This window comes from Gopherus flavomarginatus, chromosome 8 (genome assembly GCF_025201925.1).
Source record: "Gopherus flavomarginatus isolate rGopFla2 chromosome 8, rGopFla2.mat.asm, whole genome shotgun sequence".
NCBI lineage: Eukaryota > Metazoa > Chordata > Testudines > Testudinidae > Gopherus > Gopherus flavomarginatus.
Window position 1 is genome coordinate 55,644,048 of NC_066624.1, and position 22,029 is coordinate 55,666,076.

The 22,029-nt window shown below is 47.3% G+C and overlaps 1 long non-coding RNA gene across 1 annotated transcript; it reads left to right on the forward strand.

Annotated features, from left to right (window-relative positions):
* The first annotated feature begins 142 nt into the window (after positions 1-142).
* LOC127057101 (uncharacterized) lies at positions 143-13,569 on the forward strand. Its single transcript, XR_007776007.1, has 4 exons — positions 143-240; positions 590-793; positions 11,906-11,969; positions 12,642-13,569. It is a non-coding gene; the product is annotated as an uncharacterized LOC127057101 (long non-coding RNA).
* The last annotated feature ends 8,460 nt before the right edge of the window (positions 13,570-22,029 follow it).

Below are 22,029 nucleotides of genomic sequence, written 5' to 3' on the forward strand. Positions count from 1 at the left end.
GTGATCCGGCCCCTTAGCCACCGTTGTCACGTGATCATGATTCCTTCCTGCCCATGTGCGCCCGGCTCGTGGTCATTACCGCCCCCACCACAGCTATACTGTGTCACGTGATCCAGGCGCTTTGGGAGGCCCCACCTCGATGGATTCTAGCGGGGCGGTCACCTTACGTGCCTCCCTCCACCCGTAGCTGGGGAGAGCCCTTGGCTCCTGCCCAGCCCGTGTGGGTGGGGACAGGCTCAGGTCTCTAGGGCGGGCCCCTGCCCTTAGTCCCAGGGTGTCAGACAGGTTGGTGGTGTCCACTGTGGGAATTAGCGCTCAGGCCTTCGAACCTGCTTGGGCTCTGGGTTGGGTTGGAGCTGAGCAGGTTGGGGCTCAGCCCCTACAGTCTCTGCCCAAGTCTGCTTCCAGTCCACAGAATGGGACCTGTTTTGTTAAAAGTGGCTTCAATGTTCTGGACTCCAAAGGCCCTGGGGTTTGGGGCTTCTTTTATTTGGAAGCTGCTTATTTGGGGTTTTTGTAATTGGTTATTTCAACACAATGGTATGAGAGGGGTTTGGTGATTGACTGGTGTCATTGTGCCCCTCCTTAGAATTTTAGAATCATCCTATCCCAACTCCCATTCAATTAAGAAGACACCTCCAAATTGGTGAATTTCTGCTCTGCACACATGACACATCCTATGTTCCGTTTTTTTGTCGGCCCCTGGGATACGTTACATTCCCCTGTTGAACTATTGAATCACGTTGAGGCAAAAGAGACATTGAGGATGGAGAGAGTGAGGATTTTTAATAATGTAAGTACACACATTTATTATTTTAAGATTTTTAGGTGTAACTTAATGTTGCATGCAGCAACACTAGAACTACTAAAAATTAATAGAATTTGTAAACACCTCCACTCGTCTCCCTCTGAAATGGGCTGGGCTTGTTTTGAAAGGCAGTGCCCCTTTTTTTCCTCATGAGACTTGACCCATAGAAATGGCTAACATAGGACAGCGGGAGGTGTGGGCTCTTGGTGCCTCTCTTGATTGCTCTCACTTGGTATCTTCTGCCTGGGTAGACTGATGCCCAACCCCTGCTCCTGTGCACTCCTCCCTTGGCTGCACATATGTCTAAACACCTATTTGTTCTGCCAGAGAACAACATGGAGAAAATTAAAATGATCTGATTATTAATAATAATTACAGTGAACTAATGTGACTCCTGCTACTGGGCCTCGCAGTGTAGCCTGTCTAAATTGTACTGTCTCTGGGCAGGCTGAGTGTTTGTCCTCTGTATAGGGCCAAGCACACTGATGGTACTTAACTAATAAATACAAAGTAGTGTAGGAACAGCACCACAAACTGGATGGTTGCATAAAATGGGAAGGAGAAAACAACACCTAGCTCTAATATAGCATTTTTCATCTGTAGATCTTCAAGTGCTTTACACAGGAGGTCAGTATCATTATCCCCATTTTACAGATGGGGAAACTGAGGTACATAAAGGGGAAGTGATTTGCCCTGGAGTACCTGCTAACTGGTGGTTGAGTTGGGAATAGAACCTACCTCTTCTGAATCCAGGCCAGTGTGCGATCCACTTGGCCATACTAAGGCTCTGGAGATAATTTTTTGCATGGCTAACATTTTTTAGTTTTTCATGTTTTATTGTATTTGTCAGACACTCCAAAGTGAGCATTCTTAACAACTAAGCAGGAGTGCTTTGAAAACTAACATGCAGCAGCTCACTGTACACCTAGGTGGCGCCTAACTGCTATGTTAAGAGTCACATTATTGCTTATAGATAGTAGGGCCCTACCAAATTCAGAGTCCATTCTGATCAATTTCACAGTCAGGGAGTTTTAAAATTGGTCAATTTCATGCTTTCAGCTATTTACATCTGAAATTTCACAGTGTTGTAACCATGAGAGTCCCAATCCAAAAGATACCTGGAAGTAGGTCTGATCTCCCCCACTCCAAGCTATCATGCAAGGAATGGACAAGATCTGTTGCTCCCACTCACAGCTCCCTCATTAGGGTGCTTCCAGGAGCAGAGGGATATCGGACTCACTTCCACAAGTCTCCTCCATAGCCAGGAACCTCCTGGGCTGGAGCTTCCTGCAGTGGGTTGGCACTGGGAGGTGGGTCTGATCTCTCCCTGGAGCCAGAGTGGGGAAGGACAAGTACTCCTCTCCCTCTCCAGCCCAGCCAGAACTTGCACCTAGGAGCCCCCTGACTGGGGTGCTCCCAGAAGCAAGGGAGAGATCAGATTTCACAGGGAAGGGCTTATTTTACAGTTCATGACACATTTTTCACCACTGTGAAATTGGTAGGGCCCTACTTATAGATAGCTTCTGTGAGTTATTACAGGGTTTGTCATCCTTTCTCTGGCTGTCCCGCAGGTTTTAGTGTGGTCAGGGCAAAAGTGACAATTGTCAGGTTTTTTAGTAAATTAGCAGAATAAAGATTTTAACCTAGTAGAAGTCCTCCAGCATTTCTGCTTGAGTTTACTGGTTCCTTACTTTTACAGAAGATCATTTTCAGCTTACTAATGTTCTTTCTTTGAAGAACAAAAGAACAGCCATACTGGGTCAGACCAATGGTCCATCAAGCCCAGTATCCTGTCTTCTGACAGTAGCCAATGCCAAGTGTTTCAGAGGAAATGAACAGAGCAGGCACTCATCAAGTGATTCATCCCCTGTTGTCTTGGTTTTCTTGTTTTTGTTACTTATCACAAATGGTGCCTGCAGACCCAGAAGTCATCCATAACTAAGAAGTTTGTAGCAGCCACCAGTTTATCCCTAGTTTAGTTGCACAAATTCTCAGGGATATGGGTTTTGTCTCTGGTTCCTTATTTGTACTAAGAGCTGTGTGTTTCAAGGGAGCACATGGTTGATTGCTCGCTCGCTCTCTCTGTGCATGCATGTGCACAGGAACGTATGCCAAAAACTTGGTTTTAAATGCTTTTCCTAGATCCAGCATTTTATTTTTGATGGGCCCAATCAAAATTATAATTGTTTTTTCTTAGCAGTGCAAAGGTAGGCATGGGGGAAAAAATGAGGAAATTTGGCATTAGATTAACATCCCCAAAGACCATTGTTCTTTGTCTTTGAGGGGAAAGCCCCGGGACTGGATTTAACGGGGCACACTCTAGGGCAATGGTTGAAGAGGGGATTATGACTCTGATCATATGATTCTTGCTGGGCACTGAAGTCAGTGGAGCTACCGCAATCTATATCAGTTGATGATTGGTGCTTCTACATATATCTTACGTTGTTAATTTAAAATGTATTTAGTGCTGGTGAAAAATCCTGAATTTAGACCTGGACCTAGAACAAAGTCCTCTATTCTCCCACAGAACTGTTGCAGTGTGGCAAGGAGCTCCATTCTGTCTGCCTCCACCCTAACCTGAAAGGGTCATCAATGGGGTGAGCTTGCCTAGTCTATCACCTGCCCTCTCTAACTGAGACAGTCATCTTAGGATGGCAATGACAATTTTTGTCTCCTAGGAATCGATCAGAGCCCTAGCAGCCCATTTTAGATAGTTCAGCAAACAAGTAATTTCTTACTGTCTTGCTCTAGTGGGCTCTGAGAAATAAAATCCAACACATTTCACAGAAGAGTAAAGACTTTTGGATTAAACCCTCAACAAAACAACAGGCATTGAAAAGAGCCTGTATATTGTAACTTGTTCTGAAAACAAATGAAACCAAAGCACATCAAGCACGTATGCAGGAGTTTTGGCCCAGAAATCCTGCTCATGAACAATTGAACATCATGTTGCCCCTCCCAGGCAAACACAGAGACGTGTTCAGAGAAATAGCAGGTCATTTAGGCTGTTATGCACAAACACATGTGTTTCCTGTGATACTGATTAAGGGAAACTAAAATAATCTGCACAGGGGAGAGCTCTGTGAAACCCAAACTCTGGAAAGCAAGAGGAGGCCTGTGCTGCCTGCACAGTGGCAGGTCTGACCCGGGACTGTTTCTGGGGGAGTAGGGAATTGTGACAGTTAACCATGAGCATGCTTAGTTAAAGAGTGAGTCTGACCTAACAGCCAGAAGGAGGCAAAGTGCTCTTCCTACTGGCTGACAAACAGAGATGCCAGTATTTGTAAGCTGCTTCTAGTGTAACTGCTCTACTTCTCTTGTACATATGGATTTCATGTAACAAACCTGGAGGTTTCCTAAACATAGGTCCATGTTAGGGGTGCAGGGAGAGGGAGCTGAGGCCCATGTAACCTGGCATGCACTAGATGAAAGTATTGGAAGGATCAAATGACAAAAGGTGATGATATTTTTGCTGCAAATACTGCAGAACCCTCCTCAACCCATAGGCTGGATCTTGTGGGGAAGGGTAGGCATTGGGCTCTGGGTTAGACTTGATTCTATACTCCTGGCACAAAATGTGCCAGGTAAATCCATCTACTACAAAAAAGTTAACTCTTTTTCCTTCCATTCCAGAGCAATTTCTATTGCAAGACAAGTATCATTATTCCTATTTCACAGATGAATTGGCTCACAGACAGATGACATCAGTTACCTGAGGTTAGCTAGCAGGCCAAGGATAGAGCCAAGAATAGAAATTAGGTCTCCTGACTCCTGTCCTATCATCTGACTGAAGATATTTCTGGCTCAATATTAACATCTCAGTTAGATTAGAGAGAAGGCAGGGCTCTATGTGAGACTTCTTGTGCCCCAAACAAAATCTCTGAGGTCAGATGAAGGATCATGAGCAGCATGGAAGACGTACAACACATTTCTGCTCCGCACTTCCTGCAGTGAGTTAGTGAGCAAATCTGTAGCGCTACATAGCAAGTTCCTGTACCACATGTTAATGAGTCTCACGTGTTAAATAGGTAGCACTGGGAGGTATGGCACTACCGCGTGCTAAGCAGATTTGCACGTAAACAGGTCTGTACTGTATGTCTAACCATTAACAGGATTCTGTTCTGTTCTTACCAAAGTGCTAAGTGCAAAATGAGATCAACCCAAATAACCCAAAATGTGCTATGGGAAATTTATTAGCTCCTTTTCAGCTTAGAAAGTTACTCATGAAAGTTCCCAGCAGGCATGGTACTGTTTTCTGTGGCATTTAGACACACTGGACAGATCCTCCAAAAAATTTAGGCACCTAACTCCCATTGATTTAAATGGGACTTTGGCGCCTAAATGCCTGTCAGGATCTGGGATATGTTCCCCTTTTGAGTCAACAGAGGCGTGGGGTAAGCTACAAATGCAGGGTCAAACTCGCAAGTGAACAAAAACTCTCATCCTTGTTCTTTTCCCCCCTCGCTGACTTTCTCTGTCGAAGCGCTTCAGTTGGCTGCAGTTTGATGATGCTATCAGTGACCCAGTAATCAGATGTAGCTGTTGGTAATAATGTCAGACAGATCCTACACCGACTACTGAGCAGCTAATTGCATCTAGGGTCTCCTGCTTCTCCATATCTCTTCAAGGGAAAGAGAGAGAACTCCAAGTGGGGCTTTCTGTTAGCGTAGTATCTTCACCCTGTGAAAACAAGACATGGTCCCAGGAGGGTAGTGACCACATGCAAAGAAGGAGGCTGGATGAAAAGCAACCATACAGGTGCCTATGTTCCTGAAATGCACCTGTCTCTGTAAAAATACCAGTGTTGCAGTGCAAAGAGGTCTGCGTGAAGCCCACACATTCAGGAGTTTCAAATCTCTCTTCTTCACAGCGATCAGCCAGGGTCTTGAGAATCTGCAGTTCACAGCTACACCTCCCTTCCAATTCATCACTGCTTTACACTGCCACACACATTGTAGACACTCTTCTGGCCAAGGAGAATGAGTCAGGCTCTCTTTGGAGCCTGTTGACAACTCTTGTTATTGGTCTAGTTGGGAGTACCCAGCTGAGTCACAGCTCCCAGCCTCTCCTGAGAAAGGAGAGACCAAAGTCAGACTTGGCCACCACCCTTTGTTTACCTCAGTGGGCTAAGGAGCAAGGTCTGAATTTCCTGGCTTTGGCAGGTTTTGGGCCAGCCATGCATGTTGACCCGTGGTATTTAATCCTGTGGTAGAACTAACTCACTCTCCTTCCGCCTCAGGAAAAAGACATGAGTTACCTCCAGGCCATTGCTTTTCAGACTGTGCCACAGCACTTGGGGAAGGTTTGTGTTGGGGGTTGACATGGTTTTGGAACCAGATTGGGGACTTAATCTCTGGCCTCATTATCAAGAGAAGGGGAAGGGGAGGACTGGCAAGGTGGGGCCATCCAACAGCCAAAGTCCCCAGAGCAATCCTAGCTAACACAGCAAGAATTCCTCTAGGCCTCTGGGAAGTGCTCATCAGTCTGAACAGTCACTGCCCTTCCTTGGATTTTCTAGCAGGGCCCCTTTAAACCCAGCTGGGGTCCCACAAGAGAACCACTGAGATCAGTGTGGCCCTCACCATACCCTCTTGCTGACCAGCCTTCATATTTTGCACACTATTGATTCTCTGCATCCTTCACATAGTAGAGGGCGTTGCCACATTGTGCCCTGCTCCACCGTTGTGGCAAGCTGGTGCAAACCCAGCAGGAAGTGGGGCCGATGACAGGCTATGTGACATGCTCAACTTGCTTTTTCAGAAAGGGACACATGTCCCTTTTCTCTTTTAAGACAGAAGTGGCTGAGGATGAGCCACAGAGAAACTTGGGCTATTATGCATTGGTTCCTGGCCTCATCAATTTACCTTCTGCTTATCTTTCCCATCAACCCACTCACACCTCCCTGTCTGTCATAGACACCTGCTTTCTCCCCCTGCTGCATTTTCTCTTCCTGCTTTTCCTATCATGTCTCTCACTAGCAGCTGTGGTCATCCCTTGGCTCTCAGCCTTACTATTTCTTTTGTCATTTTTGTAAGTAACAACAAGAAATCTCTCTTTTCCAGGCAGAACATGCCTCTAATGAGCTGGGATCCTGTGAAAGTCTATGGAGAAGCTGATTGAACATTCCCAGTTGTTCCATTACCACCTTTAAATTCAGGGCCAGCCACCTTCCACTTAGAGCAAAGCTGTTCTGTGAAATAAACAAGCCTGGTAACACCTGTGTCTCTCCCCACCCTCATGCAAAGCTCAGAAAAGTAGGAGATGTAACCAGAGATCAGTGTATGAGGCTACCTTTTCCAAGCCCCTGGCAAGGCCCTCAGCCACATTGCTAATGCCAGGGGCTAATACCACATTGCTAATGCCACTGTAGCTGCAGTTGGAGCCCTGTTTGGGGAGATTATCCCTATGGGTCTGCATTGTGGCATGCTCCTGTGCCCCACTCTTCCCCATGCTACTAGAGAGAGGGGCTCTGGAGTGCATGGGTGAAATGTCCCCCTGTGCAGCCTCTTCAGCCTGGCCCCCAGCTTGCACAATGGATCTAGGGTGGTTCCGCTCCCCGGAGCATCTTTCCCAGCCACATAGCAGAGGCAGCTGGATGGGGCTCATACTGCACCTGTTTGCATGAGTGCTCAGCTACACATCCTCCCAGGCGATGTGGCTACCCCATCCTTCCTGCCGCACCGAGCCGATGTGAGAAATGTGCACGATTGCTGTGAGAGGTGAGCACAAGGTGATCACGCAACTTCCTTCTCTGGGAAAAATAGGGGGTGAAATGCTTTTAATATAAATAGAGCCCTACAGAGGTGTGCAGCATTGCTCTAACAGGCTACATGTTCTCCAGAAATACACTGGAATGCCCCAACTTACTGCTATGCTTGAGGCATGACTGCAGAGCACTGTAGCATGGTTGTTATATAAGAGATGGTGGCTCATCACTGCAGATCTTTTTGACTTCTGTATAATAAAAGGGAGATACATATGAACTGAGCACATAGGCACACTCAGATGGGGACAATATAACACTTAGGGCATTCAGATGGAACCCAAATGCACACTTGGGTACACACATGCACACACAGATTGGGAATGGGAGATCTTATTTTTGCCAAATGCAGAAGCCACTTTAAAATAGTGGGTTCTAGATTTACAGTAGAACTTAGGCCTGGCAAAAAGCCAGCTCTAAGCTGCTGCTGCTGCTTATAGGTTCTTCCACAATCACCCTCAAAGCATAGCAAGACTTTCCAACAAGAAACATTTTCCTAGCACAGACTAGAAATACTGCACAAGGATTTCCCCTCTGCCCCCTTTCAGATTAAATTTTAATTCAGAGAACAATGGTTTGCAAAATGCAAAACTTTGAAAGACAAAAAAAATCAGATTTTTTTTAAAATAAAAGCTCAAAAGCTACTTGATCTCTTAGCAAAGTCACCAGTCTCTCAATCTCCACTTCAGCCTATGCTTAACTGTAAGTACATTAGTACTCCCGTTGAAATCAATAGGACTACTGCAGTTCCTTAAAGTTAAGCATGTGCTTAAATGCTACAGCTCAGCACTGGGGAGCCATCAGCTCCTATTAAGAAAATAACCTTTGAACCTGCACCTTATGGCTCTGATCCAGCAAAGCACTTAAGTGTGTGTTTAGCTTTAAGCAAGTGAGTCCCAGTGACTTCAAATGGAACTGGTTATAGTTAAGAATGTGCTTGAGTGATACGCTGGATCAGGGCCCCAATGCTCAGCACCTTACAGGGTCATCCCCATGGAGCAATTAGTGCACTGTCAGATGTGGTCACCATACCTTGCCATTTCTCTCAGCGAATCATAAAAAAAGTTTGCTCTTTTACAAAAGCAAGAACCAAAATGCTTTTCCAGATGGGCCCGAGCCAGGTGAGGGTTACCCTTTGTCCACCAGACGTGCTGCTCCTGGATGCTTTCTTAGAAAATGAAACTCATTGTTCCTAACCATGTGTCCCCAGCCCAACTCCAGACTCAGCATTTTTAGCAGAAGAAAAAAATTAAACAGAACTGAAGAGAGAAAAAAAAAGGAAAAGAGACAAGGCTTTGTAGAGCTTCATTTTCTTCCCCTGGGCTTTCAGCTTCTTCCTCAGAGTAAAATCCACAGGTAGCAGGGCAGCTGATGAAGTGAGAAGGAGGCCTGGACACAACTCATGGTCTGAATCCCCAGTTTGGGTCATTATTTTGCTTCCTTTTTCGTGCCATCTAGCCATTGAAGCTGCTCTCTGTTGAGCCAGGATGGAGGCAGAGTTGCTGCTGCTTTTATCAGTACTGCAGCAAGCAGCTTCTGAATTCCCCTTCCCCCAGGATGGGACATTCATACTCTTCTTACTCACCTCCAGCAGGGACAGTCCCTGCGCCACAGGTCTGGTGTGATGACGAGGGCTCCTCTTAGATCAAACAAGAAATGGGGGATTTTTACTGGGTTTTCTCCCCTCCCCTCTCTCTTTCTTCTCATTTTCTGGAAATGAAGCATACTCAGTCTCCAGTTTTTCATGCCATTTGGCACATTTTGCTGCTTTGTGGGGGCGAGAGCTCATCTTTTTAGCCCTGACTGCTTTCAGATAGGCTGTAGGGACTTTACAGCCTAGTTTGTCTCTTTCCTGACTTCCACTCAGCAAATAAAGGGACTTTCTTCTCCTCTTGCACTGACAGCTGGAATTTCTGCTGATCTGGTTTAGTGAAAGCTTTGAGGCCATTTCCCAATCAGGCTTCTCCCCTGCTCATCACTGTACCTTGGCTGGGGTGACCAGATGTCCCAATATTAGGGGCTTTGTCTTGTATAGGCAGCTATAACCCCCACCCCAATTTTGCACACTTACTATCTGGTCACCCTAACCTTGGCAAATCCGTATAAAAGGTAGTTGATTTCATATAGAGCCTGCTCATATTTCCCATATGCTCTTAGTGAGCAGTTACTCATGCAAGGAATCCTGAGGATTTCAATGGGTCTACTTGCATGCGCAGCTGCTCATCCAAATGAGTAAAGGATTCCCACAAACTGGCCCTCAGGCATTACAAATAGTAAATAATAATCACTTATTATTAATAGAGGAAGACCTGAGTTCTGTTCCTCTCTCTGCTGTTGGCCTGCTAGGTGACCTTGGGCAGGACCTCCTTGTACCTCAGTTTCCCCATCTGTAAAACAGGGATAATTATACTGATCTCTTTTGGCAAACACCTTGAGATATAGAGTTGAAAAGTGCTATATTAATTAATGATAATTATATTCACATGTACTATATATGTGCAAGGGATATCGAGGTGGTAGTGTTTTTCTAAAAGATATGCTCTGGTTCAAGTATAGCTAATGAAGCTGAAGCAGAAATTGATACAGAAAAATTCTGTGGTCTATGTTATGCAGGAGGTCAGACTAGAAGATCACAATGACCCCTTCTGGCCTTAAAAAAATCTATGACTAAATTGCTGAGTCGTGATAATTTGTATTTGCACCTTGCATCTTTGACCAATTTCACCTACACTTTGCCCACTGGGACTACTTCCAACCTTCCAAACCTCTCAGCAACTTCAAACAGTTGCTAAATGCAGAAATTTAAAAACTTGCCACAAAATCCAGGTCTGGACTGATATGATGAAGTGGGAATTTTGTAATGTTTTTATGAAGCCTATATGTGTTTCAGTTTCCCCTAAATGCTACATTGTTACCAAGTGGGGAAAGGGACTGTTTGCTCTCAGGGCATGCTAGGAAACATCAGTATGGATGTCCCCTAGCTGTCTGGCCTTAGTCGCCATATCAGTGGAGCACCTGAGAAGACAATGTCAAACCCAATAACCATGACATTGACACTTCATAACCAATAACCTAGGGAGATACTGATTTTCTTCACCTCTCAGCAGGGAAGCCGAGCAACATCCCCCAGCTGGAGAACAAAGGACAGAGGTGTTGGCGCTGGAAGGAGTCAGGGCTCTCACCTGGAGTCTGACCAAGGAGGGACAGACAAAGCTAGACTAATGGGGTTCACTACAGCTTGGCTGGGCTCCCCAGAGTGAACTATGCATTAACCTTCATTCCTCTATGCCAACCTGAGGACTTTCTGTGCTGTGTCCCAGTTCCTAATAAACTTGACTTTTGGTAAGTCTGTAGTGTCACTGCAAATGTTGGATGAGGTACATTAATCCCTGCAGTGCATACAAGAATCTGTCTCTGTTGGACTCACTGAACAGAGCTCATAGTGTGAAGCAGGGACCTGAAGGCCCAGAAGTCAAGTCTAAGGAGGTGGTGAAGCCATATGGCCTACCCTGTGGCATCAGATTCATTTGGGCATAAGCTTTCGTGGGCTAGAACCCACTTCATCAGATGCAATCCTGAAGGAAAAGTGAGACCCCTTGGGGGTCTGGCACACTAACAGGGTTCTTCCTAGAGACTCTTCCATAGCTGGGGCTGTAGCACCAAACCTGTAGATTCTTGACAACCAGTGACAGATTTAAAAGCTGAATATCTCATGAACAGATCAGGCTGGCAACAGGTATTTAATCACACTGGAAAGAGACTGGGATCCCCCTTTTAATTTCTAGCCTTGGTAGGTTCCAGCTTATCAATCCTTAAAATCATGAACCCCAATAGCTATACGCATAGGTTTGCTCATACAGAGCATCACAGACCCCATGTTCATCCTTGTAAAATGATTGTGTGGTATACAATGCAAAGATTGTCATATTGGGTGTCTTCGCAAGGCTCATGATGTACTGAGCATTGTTGTTATAGGGATGTTATAGGTTATAATTTAATGTATATAGTTATGAGGCTGAAAATGTATCCTCATGGCTTAAAGCAAGCCTAGACAAAAACTTTCCAAGAGCAGGGAGTCAGTTCACACCTCATCAGGGCAGGTATAGGACAAACCCAGTCTCACAGGAACAAAAGCTGCTGGCCTAGACAGCAACAAAATAATCTGTTAGACTCTCCAGGGAGTCACGCTCTTCCTTTGGTCAGTTTGGAACTGCAATGAGGTAATGCTCACCTGACTCTGAAGGTGGGGGGCAAAGCCAAGAGGGAAGAAAGGACATGATAAAAGTAAGAGACATTTGCCATGCACTCTCTCTCTCTTCCACCTATATCTACAGACATCACCACCAAGCGACTGATCAAAGGGGAGAGCCTGGCTGAAGAGCAACCAGCCAGCCTGTGGTGAGAAGCATCTAAGTTTGTAAGGACATGGAAAGTGTTAAGATCAGCTTAGAATGCATTTTGCTTTTATTTCCTTTGGCCAAATCTGATTTGTTACACTTTGACTTATAATCACTTAGAATCTATCTTTATGGTTAATAAATCTGTTTGTTTATTCTACCTGAAGCAGTGTGTTTGGTTTGAAGCATGTCAGAGGCTCCCCTTGGGAGAACAAGCCTGGTACATAACAATTTCTTTGTTAAATTGATGAACTCATATAAGCTTGCAGCATTCAGTGGGCATAACTGGACACAGCAAGACGGAGGTTCTTAGGGATGTGTCTGGGACTAGAGATATTGGCTAGTGTCATTCACTTGCAAGTAGCTGGGAGCAGCTTACATGCCAGAGGCTGTCCGTGAACAGCCCAGGCATGGGGGTTCTCACAGCAGAGCATGGTAAGGCTGGCGCCCAGAGTCAGGGATTGGAGTGGCCTAGCAGATCACCGGTCCGAATAACACGAGAGGGGAACATCACAGTGGTGCAGCGAATAGGGTGTATGTACGGCTTGTTACTCCAAGTGAAGTTCACACTTTAAGCACTGATATTTGTGATTTTAAGTGAGTCTTAAGTGCAGTGGCTAAGAACAGTCAGGAGGAGGTCACAGTTTTGTTATTTTCTGTTTGTTTATTTCAGGTGAGGGAAATAAGCACAAGAAAGCAGAAAAATGACAACCAGTGAGGCAGCTGCAAAACTAGAGCTGGCCAGACTGGAAGTGGAAGGAAGGCAGAGAGTTTCAAATGTGGCAGGGAACTGAGGCGCAAAGAAGCAGTTACGGCTAGGGAAACTATGGAGGCAGAGGCAGCCAGAGAGGAGGCTGCACGTGGAAGGGCTATGGAAGAAAGAGAGAGAGAGCGAAAACCCCAGCTGGACCTGCTAGAGAAGCAGAACCAGAACCCCCAACCCCAACGACTCCTATCACTCCAAAAATCCACAAATGGGAACACTTATGTCTTGCATACAGTGAAGAGGATGATGTTGCTGAATATCTGACTACCTTTGAAAGGCTGTGTGTAATACATGAAATCCCTGATAAGAGCGTTCCTACCTGATTGCCAAATTAACTGGTAAAGCTCGAAATGTATACAATGGAATGCCTATTGAAGATGCTTTAGACTATTGTAAATTTAAAGATACTGTGTTGCAAAGTTTTCAGATTATCCCCAAAACATATAGAGTTAAATTTAGGAATCTTTAAGAGAGATATTGTTATGAGTAATGGGGAATATGTAAATGAAATGAAAGATTTGTTGAGAAAATGGGTGAAGGATAAAGAGGTGGCAAGTTTTGAAGGAATGCTTGATCTTGTTGTTCAAAAGCATTTCTTAAGCATATGTAAGGCCAGGGGTGAAAGTAACTTACAGGACTTATCGGTACTGCCGGAGTCCTGAGGGGGCGTGGCCTCATCCAGAAGAGACGTGGCCTCTCAAGATTTAAAGGCCCTGGGGCACCATGGGCCTTTATATCAACCATTGGCTCCCTGCTGAAGAGGTGGCTGGGAGCCCCCCGGGCTCAGGGGCAAATTAAAGGGTCCGGGGCTCTGGCCGCTGGGGGGAACCGCAAGCTTTGCGGGGCTGGGGCAGGGATTTAAAGGGCCCAGAGCTCCTGCCACTGAGGGGAGCCCCGAGTCCTTTAAATCCTGGCCCCAGCCCGACCGCCAGAGCTGTGGCCGGGATTCAAAGGGGTCTGAGCTGCCCGCAGCCGCGGAGAGCTCTGAGCCCTTTAAATCTCAGCCACGGTCGGGATTCAAAGGACTCTGGGCTGCCCGCAGCCCCAGGGAGCTTTGAGCCCTTTAAATCCTGGCCCCAGCCTGGCTGCCAGAGCCGCAGCCGGGATTCAAAAGAGTCTGGGCTGCCCGCAGCCACAGGGAGCTCTGAATCCTTTAAATCCCAGCCCCAGCCCGGCTGCCGGAGCCGCAGCCAGAATTCAAAGGAGTCTGGGCTGCCCGCAGCCGTGGGAAGCTCTGAGCCCTTTCAATCCCCACATGGAAGCCGATGTGGTCCAGCACGGCATGTGGCTTTTCCCAGGATACCGGACCGGACCGAACCAGCTTACTTTCACCTCTGTATAAGGCTGATGTAAAGCTGTGTCTATGGGACAAAGATGTAAAGACTATGGATGAGATGGCTTTTTTAGCTGATGTCTTCAAACAGAATCCAGCATCTGTTGAGGGCAGGCCACAGAAAGTGAGGTTTAAAACTGGTGGGAAAGGAGGATCCCATTTTGCCCCTGGGAAGAAAGAAGGGGGTTGGGAGCCTAAACATTCTCTTACCCCAAAACATTCCTCTACCCCTCATCCCAAATCTCCTGTAAAAGCAGAAGAGCCCAAAAGGTATCAGTGTAATTCCACCAATCACCTGAGGAGTAAATGCCCTGTGTTAGGAGGAAGCAGGCAGACAATAGCTCATGTTAGTTCTGCTGTCCTCAACACAGAAGTCCCCTAAGCAATTGAAACCTATCATATTGGTTCTGTGAGGTTAGCCTTTGCAGAACCAGATATGAAGCATGTTAAGGCTGTCCAGATTGATGGCTGGGAATACTTGGGGCAGAGGGATACAGGGGCACAGATTTCTCTGGTTAAACAGAGTGTGGTTCTAAAGGCCAGTATGTTGCCTGGCCAAATGGCAGAGATTGTGGGGGTGGGCAAAAGCAGATTCCTCATACCACTAGCTAAAATCCATGTGGTTTGGGAAGGGTTGGAAAGTGTTTTGACTGGAGGGGTAATGGAACTCCTCCTGTTCAACCTGCTTCTTGGTAATAATTTTTTCTGTGTAGCTCAGGTTAAAGTATTTGCCTGCAGCAGGAGGGAGTTTTATGCTGGGACCCCTGAAGGAAAGAGTAAGCTCTCAGGAACTTCTGAGAGAATGGGATAGAGAGAGTCTCCTTGATTCTTCTGCAGCAGGGAGAAACCACAGGCTTCCAGGTGGTTGAGACCAACTCCTGTGCTGCAGCTGGAGGCATCACCACATCAGGAAGGGATGGGGGAGTAAAGCCTGTCAGGGAAAGAACTGTCCAGGTTGTTAACTGCCAGCAGGTTGCAACTGAACCAGAGACAAACCCAACTCTAGGGAGCAGGGAGAAATGTGTCCCAGAGGAGAGCCTAGAGAAGGGGCAGGGGATCTCAGAAACCACTGAGGTGTGTGAGGATTCCTGTGACTCTGTAACACAGGGAACCCGGGTGCTTTCAAGTATGAGAGGGGCTGAGACTAGCTCCTTTCCAGCAGAAGGCAACATGCCCTCAGGCGCAGGGGCAGGAGAGGTGTTGTCAGGGATTAAGGAAACTGTCCCAGTTGTTAGCTGACAGAGTTCTGCAGATGAACAAAAGACAGAACCCTTTCTAGGAGGCACAGAGAAATGTGTCTTAGGAGGGGGTTCAGAGGAGGAAACAGGGGAAGGAATAGTGGGGGTACAGGAATGTCTCCTCATTAGTTGCTTGGGCAGGATGCCCAGTATACTAGGAGAGTGGCTGGGTCAGCATCTGTGCACTCAGGCACTCAGCCTGTGACCCAGGTTTTGAGAAGGAACTGTGTAACCGACCTCCTAGAGGGGAGCAGTCACACAGCTGACTTCTCAGGAACAGAGAAAGGGGTGGCAGAGGCTGTCTCAATTTTTCAAGATGCTATTTCTGATAAGTTTTTGGAAAGTAATTGTGTCTCTTTAAATCAAGATGCAGCTCCAATGCCTGTGATAACAGAGGAGTTGGGACCAGAAAATTGCCAGGTGGTAGTTTGCCAGAATACAAATAACCCAACTGACAGAGAAGGGGGCGTTTTCCCCCAGGCTAGTGAGACACAGAGAACACTTATGGGAAAGCTGCTGGGCTTTAGGCCGATTCGCCCGATTCCCAGGAATCGGGCCCCGCGCCTTAGACACTTTTTTTTTTAACTTATCCCGGGTCCCTGGCTGTGATCTGCTCCAGGGTCTTCCGGGTGGTCCCGCTCCCTTGAGCGAAGCGCAGACAGGAGCGCGGCAAGCCCCGCGGCCCCGGCTGGAGTGCGGCAAGCCCCACGGCCCCGCTCTTCTGGCTGGAGCTCTGGCCAGAGCGCGGCAAGCCCCACGGCCCCGCTCTTCTGGCTGGAGCTCTGGCCAGAGCGCAGCAAGCCCCATGGCCCCGCTCTTCTGGCTGGAGCCCCAGCCGGAGCGCGGCAAGCCCCGCAGCCCCGCTCTCCTGGCTGGAGCCCAAGCCGGAGCGTGGCAAACCCCGCGGCCCCACTCTCCTGGCTGGAGCCCCGGCCGGAGTGTGGCAAGCCCCGCTCTCCTGGCTGGAGCTCCGGGCCTTTAAATAGCCTCCAGAGCCCTAGGGTAGTGAGGGGCTCTGGGGGCTATTTAAAGGGCCAGGGCTCCAGCTGCCTCTGCCACCCCGGTCCTTTAAATAGCAGCCAGAGCCCCGCCACCCCCATGCATTCCCCAGGGCTCCCGCAGCTATTTAAAAGGTCCAGGGCGGGGTAGAAGCTGAGGAGCCCTGGGCCCTTTAAATAGCCCCCAAAGCCCTGGGATAGCAGGGAGCTTGGGGGCTATTTAAAGGGCTGGGGCTCCAGCTGCCTCTGCTGCTCCCCCTGCCTGCAGCCAGCTCTGCACCCTGTGCCCACAACCAGTCCCTGTCAAATCCCCTGCCATGTCTCTAGTCAACCCCTGCCACATACCCCTGTGGCCCTATCCAAAGCCCGCCAGCCCCACACACACTGCTGCCCGCACCAGCCCTGCACACCCTGCCCTGTCTCCAGCCAACCCCTGCTGCACACCTGTGCCTGAAGCCAGCCAGTCTCACACTCCTCTGTCTCCAGCCCTGCCAACCCCTGCTGCATCCCCCTGCGGCCCTGCCTGAAGCCAGCCCGCCCCACACACCCCCTATCTCCAACCAGCCCCGCACCCCTTGCCCTGCCTGCAGCCAGATCCTACCTCCAGTCAGCCCCTGCCCTGCCTCCAGCCAGCCCCATGTCCACTTGTGCCCTGCAGTTCCCAGGGCAGTAACCCTGCACACCTGCCTCATTGAGGGGGACAGGGAGCAGCTGGGACCCACACCTGTGAAACGGCAGTCATTAATAACCAATCAACAGCATATATGATGCAATGTATATAATATATAATTTTATTATTTATATAGTTATGGAAAGTAAATAACACATGAAAGAAATGAAAGGCTTCTTTTTCCACTTTTTTTTTTTAAATCATTCCTGCCAGGGCCCCGCCGAAAATGTTCGAATTGGGCCCCACACTTCCTAAAGCCGGCCCTGCTGGTGGGAAAAGGTGAATCTGATCAAAGGGAAACACACCTAGCCCAGAGAGCACAGATCACAGCCCTCCAAGGGGCAGGGAAGGACTCAGTGCTGGGAGGGGGAAACAGGGTAACCCCAAAAGGAGAGCTGGATTTTCTGTATATGTACAGTCCTGGGGTTGGGAGACTACTCCCCAAAGGGGCAGCCAGTGTGCAGGATCCCCCTGAACACCTACCTTGCCAGACCCTGAGGCACCAAAATTCCAGAAACATGATTAAATTAAGAGCCCACACGGGGGGAACACTGGAGGGATTACATGGGAGAGAGTCAAAGGACACCATGCGTAATGAACAAACTAACCTCATACTAGAATATCTGAACAGAGGGTGTGGTATCATAAAGATACTTGTAAATGCACATCTGAGACACAAATTTTGGTATTAATGTTAAGTTTGGGGATAAAAATTTTGTTACTGATGTTAAACCTTATGGTAATGCTAGTTCTCAGTTAATACCTGTAAAGAGGTTTAACGCTTATCACAGCAGGGAAACCATACAAAACCTGGTTTGCTGTGTGTGAATGGGAAAACTGAGGCACGCTGCCTTATGGCCTTAATGGCTGGATGCCAAAAGAACTATAACACAAACTGCCTTCAAGCTAATCAGTGACTAACCCTCTTGTAGTAAACTAAGAGGGGAGGTGTGACACTCTGTACCTTGGGGGAACACCCAACACCCTCATGTTCATTCTTGTAAAATGATTGTGTGATATACAATGCAAAGTTTGTTGCCGGGTGTCTTCGGAAGGCTCATGATATACTGAGCATTGTTGTTATAGTGATGTTATATGTTATAATTTCATGTATATAGTTATGAGGCTGAAAATGTGTCCTCATGGCTTAAAGCAAGTCCAGACAAAAACTCTTCAAGAGCAGAGAGGCAGTTCCTCAAGGCAGGTATGGGACAAACTCAGCCCAGCCTCACAGGAACAAAAGACGCTGGCCTAGGCAGCAACAAAAGAATCTGTTAGACTCTTGAGGGAGTCACCCCTCGTCCATTGGTCAGATTGGAACTGCAATGAGGTAGTGCTCACCTGACTCTGAAGCGGGGGGACAAAGCCAAGAGGGAAGAAAGGACATGATAAAAGGGACAAGGGAGAGACATTTGCCATACACTCTCTCTCTCTCTTCCACCTACGTCTACAGACACCACCACCATGCGACTGAAGCGCTGATCAAAGAGGAGAGCCTGACTGAAGAGCAGGCGCCTGTGGTGAGAAGCATCTACGTTTTTAAGGACAGTGAAAGTGTTAAGAGCAGTTTGGAATGTGTTTTGCTTTTATTTCATTTGGCCAAATCTGACTTGTTCTGCTTTGACTTATAATCACTTAGAATCTATCTTTATAGTTAATAAATGTTTGTTTATTCTACCTGAAGCAGTGTGTTTGGTTTGAAGTGTGTCAAAGCCTGGTAGAACAAGCCTGGTATGTTTCAATTTCTCTGTTAAATTGACAAACTCATATAAGCTTGCAGCGTCCAGCAGGCATAACTGGACACAGCAAGGAAGAGGAGCAATAGTTCAGTGGTTTGAGCATTAGCCTGCTAAACCCAGCGTTGTGAGTTCAATCCTTGAGGGGGCTATTTAGGGATCGGGGGCAAACCCCCCCCCACAACAACTAATAGGGACAGTACTTAGTCCTGCTAGTCAAGGCAGGGGACTCAACTTAATGGCCTTTCAAGGTCCCTTCCATTTCTATGAGATAGGTATATCTCCATATATTATTATTTTTTATATTGTAAGACAGAGGTTCCTAGAGTTGTGTCTGGGGCCAAAGATATTGGCTAGTGTCATTTGCTTGCAAGTAGCTGGGAGCAGTTTACATGCCAGAGGCTGTGCGTGAACAGCCCAGGCATGGGGGTTCTCACAGCAGAGCAGGGTAAGGCTGGCTCCCAGAGCCAAGGATTGGAGAGGCCTAGCAGATCACCGGTCTGGATAATACCAGAGGGGAATGTCACAGAGTCAGTCTCTCTCTTTCTCTCTCCCTCTACCCTTTATTCTTAAATATTGGTTGGGAATATTTTTTTTCTGGGACATCCACGTCTCTTTGGAGTTTCTTTCCCTGTGGAATCACATTTAAAAACTGATGTTAAATACAGCCCTTTTTTGGCTTGCTTAAAGCTAAGTTGGTGAGATGACTGCCTGGCTCCCATGGTGCTTGGGTAGTGCTAATAACCCAAAGAGCAGGTTTCACTTTTTGCAAAGAGTAAATTAATTCTCTTTTCAGTATTTTCCAGGCACCAAGATTAAAGATAAAGGGCTTAGTTCTTAGTTACTCCATCCCTAAGCCTGGGGCTGTGTAACAGAGCAGGCTCCACTGTCATAGAATCACAGAAGATTAGGGTTGGAAGAGACCTCAGGAGGTCATCTAATCCAACCCCCTGCTCAGAGCTGGACTAAGAACAACTAAATCGTCCCAGCCAGGGCTTTGTCAAGCCTGACCTTAAAAACCTCTAAGGAAGGAGATTCCACCACCTCCGTAGGTAACCCATTCCAGTGCTTCACCACCCTCCTAGTGAAATAGTGTTTCCTAATATCCAACCTAGACCTCCCCCACTGCAACTTGAGAACATTGCTCCTTTTTCTGTCATCTGCCACCACTGAGAACAGCCTAGCTCCATCCTCTTTAGAATCCCCTTTCAGGTAGCTGAGAGCTGCTGTGAAAAGAGTCCAGGAGAGCTGGCTGTATTTTAAAGAATCCTTATTGACGTTGCAGGAAAAAAACATCCCAATGTGTAGGAAGAATAGTAAATATGGCAGGTGACCAGCTTGGCTTAACAGTGAAATCCTTGCTGATCTTAAGTGCAAAAAAGAAGCTTACAAGAAGTGGAAGATTGGACAAATGGGAGAAGTATAAAAATATTGCTCAGGCATGCAGGAGAGAAATCAGGAAGGCCAAATCACACTTGGAGTTGCAGCTAGCAAGAGAGGTTAAGAGTAACAGGAAGGGTTTATTCAGGTGTGTTAGCAACAAGAAGAAAGTCAAGGGAAGTGTGGGCCCCTTACTGAATGAGGGAGGCAATCTAGTGACAGAGGATATGGAAAAAGCTAATGTACTCAATGATTTTTTTGCCTCTGTCTTCACAAACAAGGTCGGCTCCCAGACTGCTGCACTGGGCAGCACAGTATGGGGAGAAGGTGACCAGCCTTCTGTGGAGAAAGAAGTGGTTCGGAACTATTTAGAAAAACTGGACGAGCACAAGTCCATGGGGCCGGATGCGCTGCATCCAAGGGTGCTAAAGGAGTTGGCGGATGTGATTGCAGAGACATTGGCCATTATCTTTGAAAACTCATGGCGAATGGGGGAGGTCCCTGATGACTGGAAAAAGGCTACTGTAGTGCCCATCTTTAAAAAAAGAAAGGAGGAGGATCCGGGGAACTACAGGCCAGTCAGCCTCATCTCAGTCCCTGGAAAAATCAAGGAATCAATTCTGAAGCACTTAGAGGAGAGAAAAGTGATCAGGAACAGTCAGCATGGATTCATCAAGGGCAGGTCATGCCTGACTAACCTAATTGCCTTCTATGAGGAGATAACTGGGTCTGCGGATGAGGGGAAAGCAGTGGATGTGTTATTCCTTGACTTTAGCAAAGCTTTTGATATGGTCTCCCACAGTATTCTTGCCAGCAAGTTAAAGAAGTATGGGCTGGATGAATGGACTATAAGGTGGATAGAAAGCTGGATAGATCGTTAGGCTCAACGGGTAGTGATCAACAGTTCCATGTCTAGTTGGCAGCCGGTTTCAAGCGGAGTGCCCCAAGGGTCGGTCCTGGGGCCGGTTTTGTTCAATATCTTCATTAATCTGGAGGACGGTGTGGACTGCGCTCTCAGCAAGTTTGCAGATGACACTAAACTGGGAGGAGTGGTAGATACGCTGGAGGGAAGGGATAGGATACAGAGGGACCTAGACAAATTAGAGGACTGGGCCAAAAGAAACCTGATGAGGTTCAACATGGAGAAATGCAGAGTCCTGCAGTTAGGATGGAAGAATCCCATTCACTGTCACAGACTAGGGACCAAATGGCTAGGAAGCAGTTCTGCAGAAAAGGACCTAGAGGTTACAGTGGACGAGAAGCTGGATATGAGTCAACAATGTGCCCTTGTTGCCAAGAAGGCTAACGGCATTTTGGCCTGTATAAGTAGGGGCATTGCCAGCAGATCGAGGGATGTGATCATTCCCCTCTATTCGACATTGATGAGGTCTCATCTGGAGTACTGTGTCCAGTTTTGGGCCCCACACTACAAGAAGGATGTGGAAAAATTGGAAAAAGTCCTGCGGAGGGCAAGAAAAATGATTAGGGGGCTGGAGCACATGACTTCTGAGGAGAGGCTGAGGGAACTGGGATTGTTTAGTCTGCAGAAGAAAAGAATGAGAGGGGATTTGATAGCTGCTTTCAACTACCTGAAAGGGGGTTCCAAAGAGGATGGATTTAGACTGTTCTCAGTGGTAGCAGATGACAGAACAAGGAGTAATGGTCTCAAGTTGCAGTGGGGGAGGTTTAGGTTGGATATTATGAAAAACTTTTTCACTAGGAGGGTGGTGAAGCGCTGGAATGGGTTACCTAGGGAGGTGGTGGAATCTCTTTCCTTAGAGGTCAGGCTTGACAAAGCCCTGGTTGGGATGTTTAGTTGGGAATTGGTCCTGCTTTGAGCAGGGGGTTGGACTAGATGACTTCCTGAGGTCCCTTCCAACCCTGATATTCTATGATTCTATGAAATCCCCCTCATTCTTCTCTTCTGCAGACTAAACAAG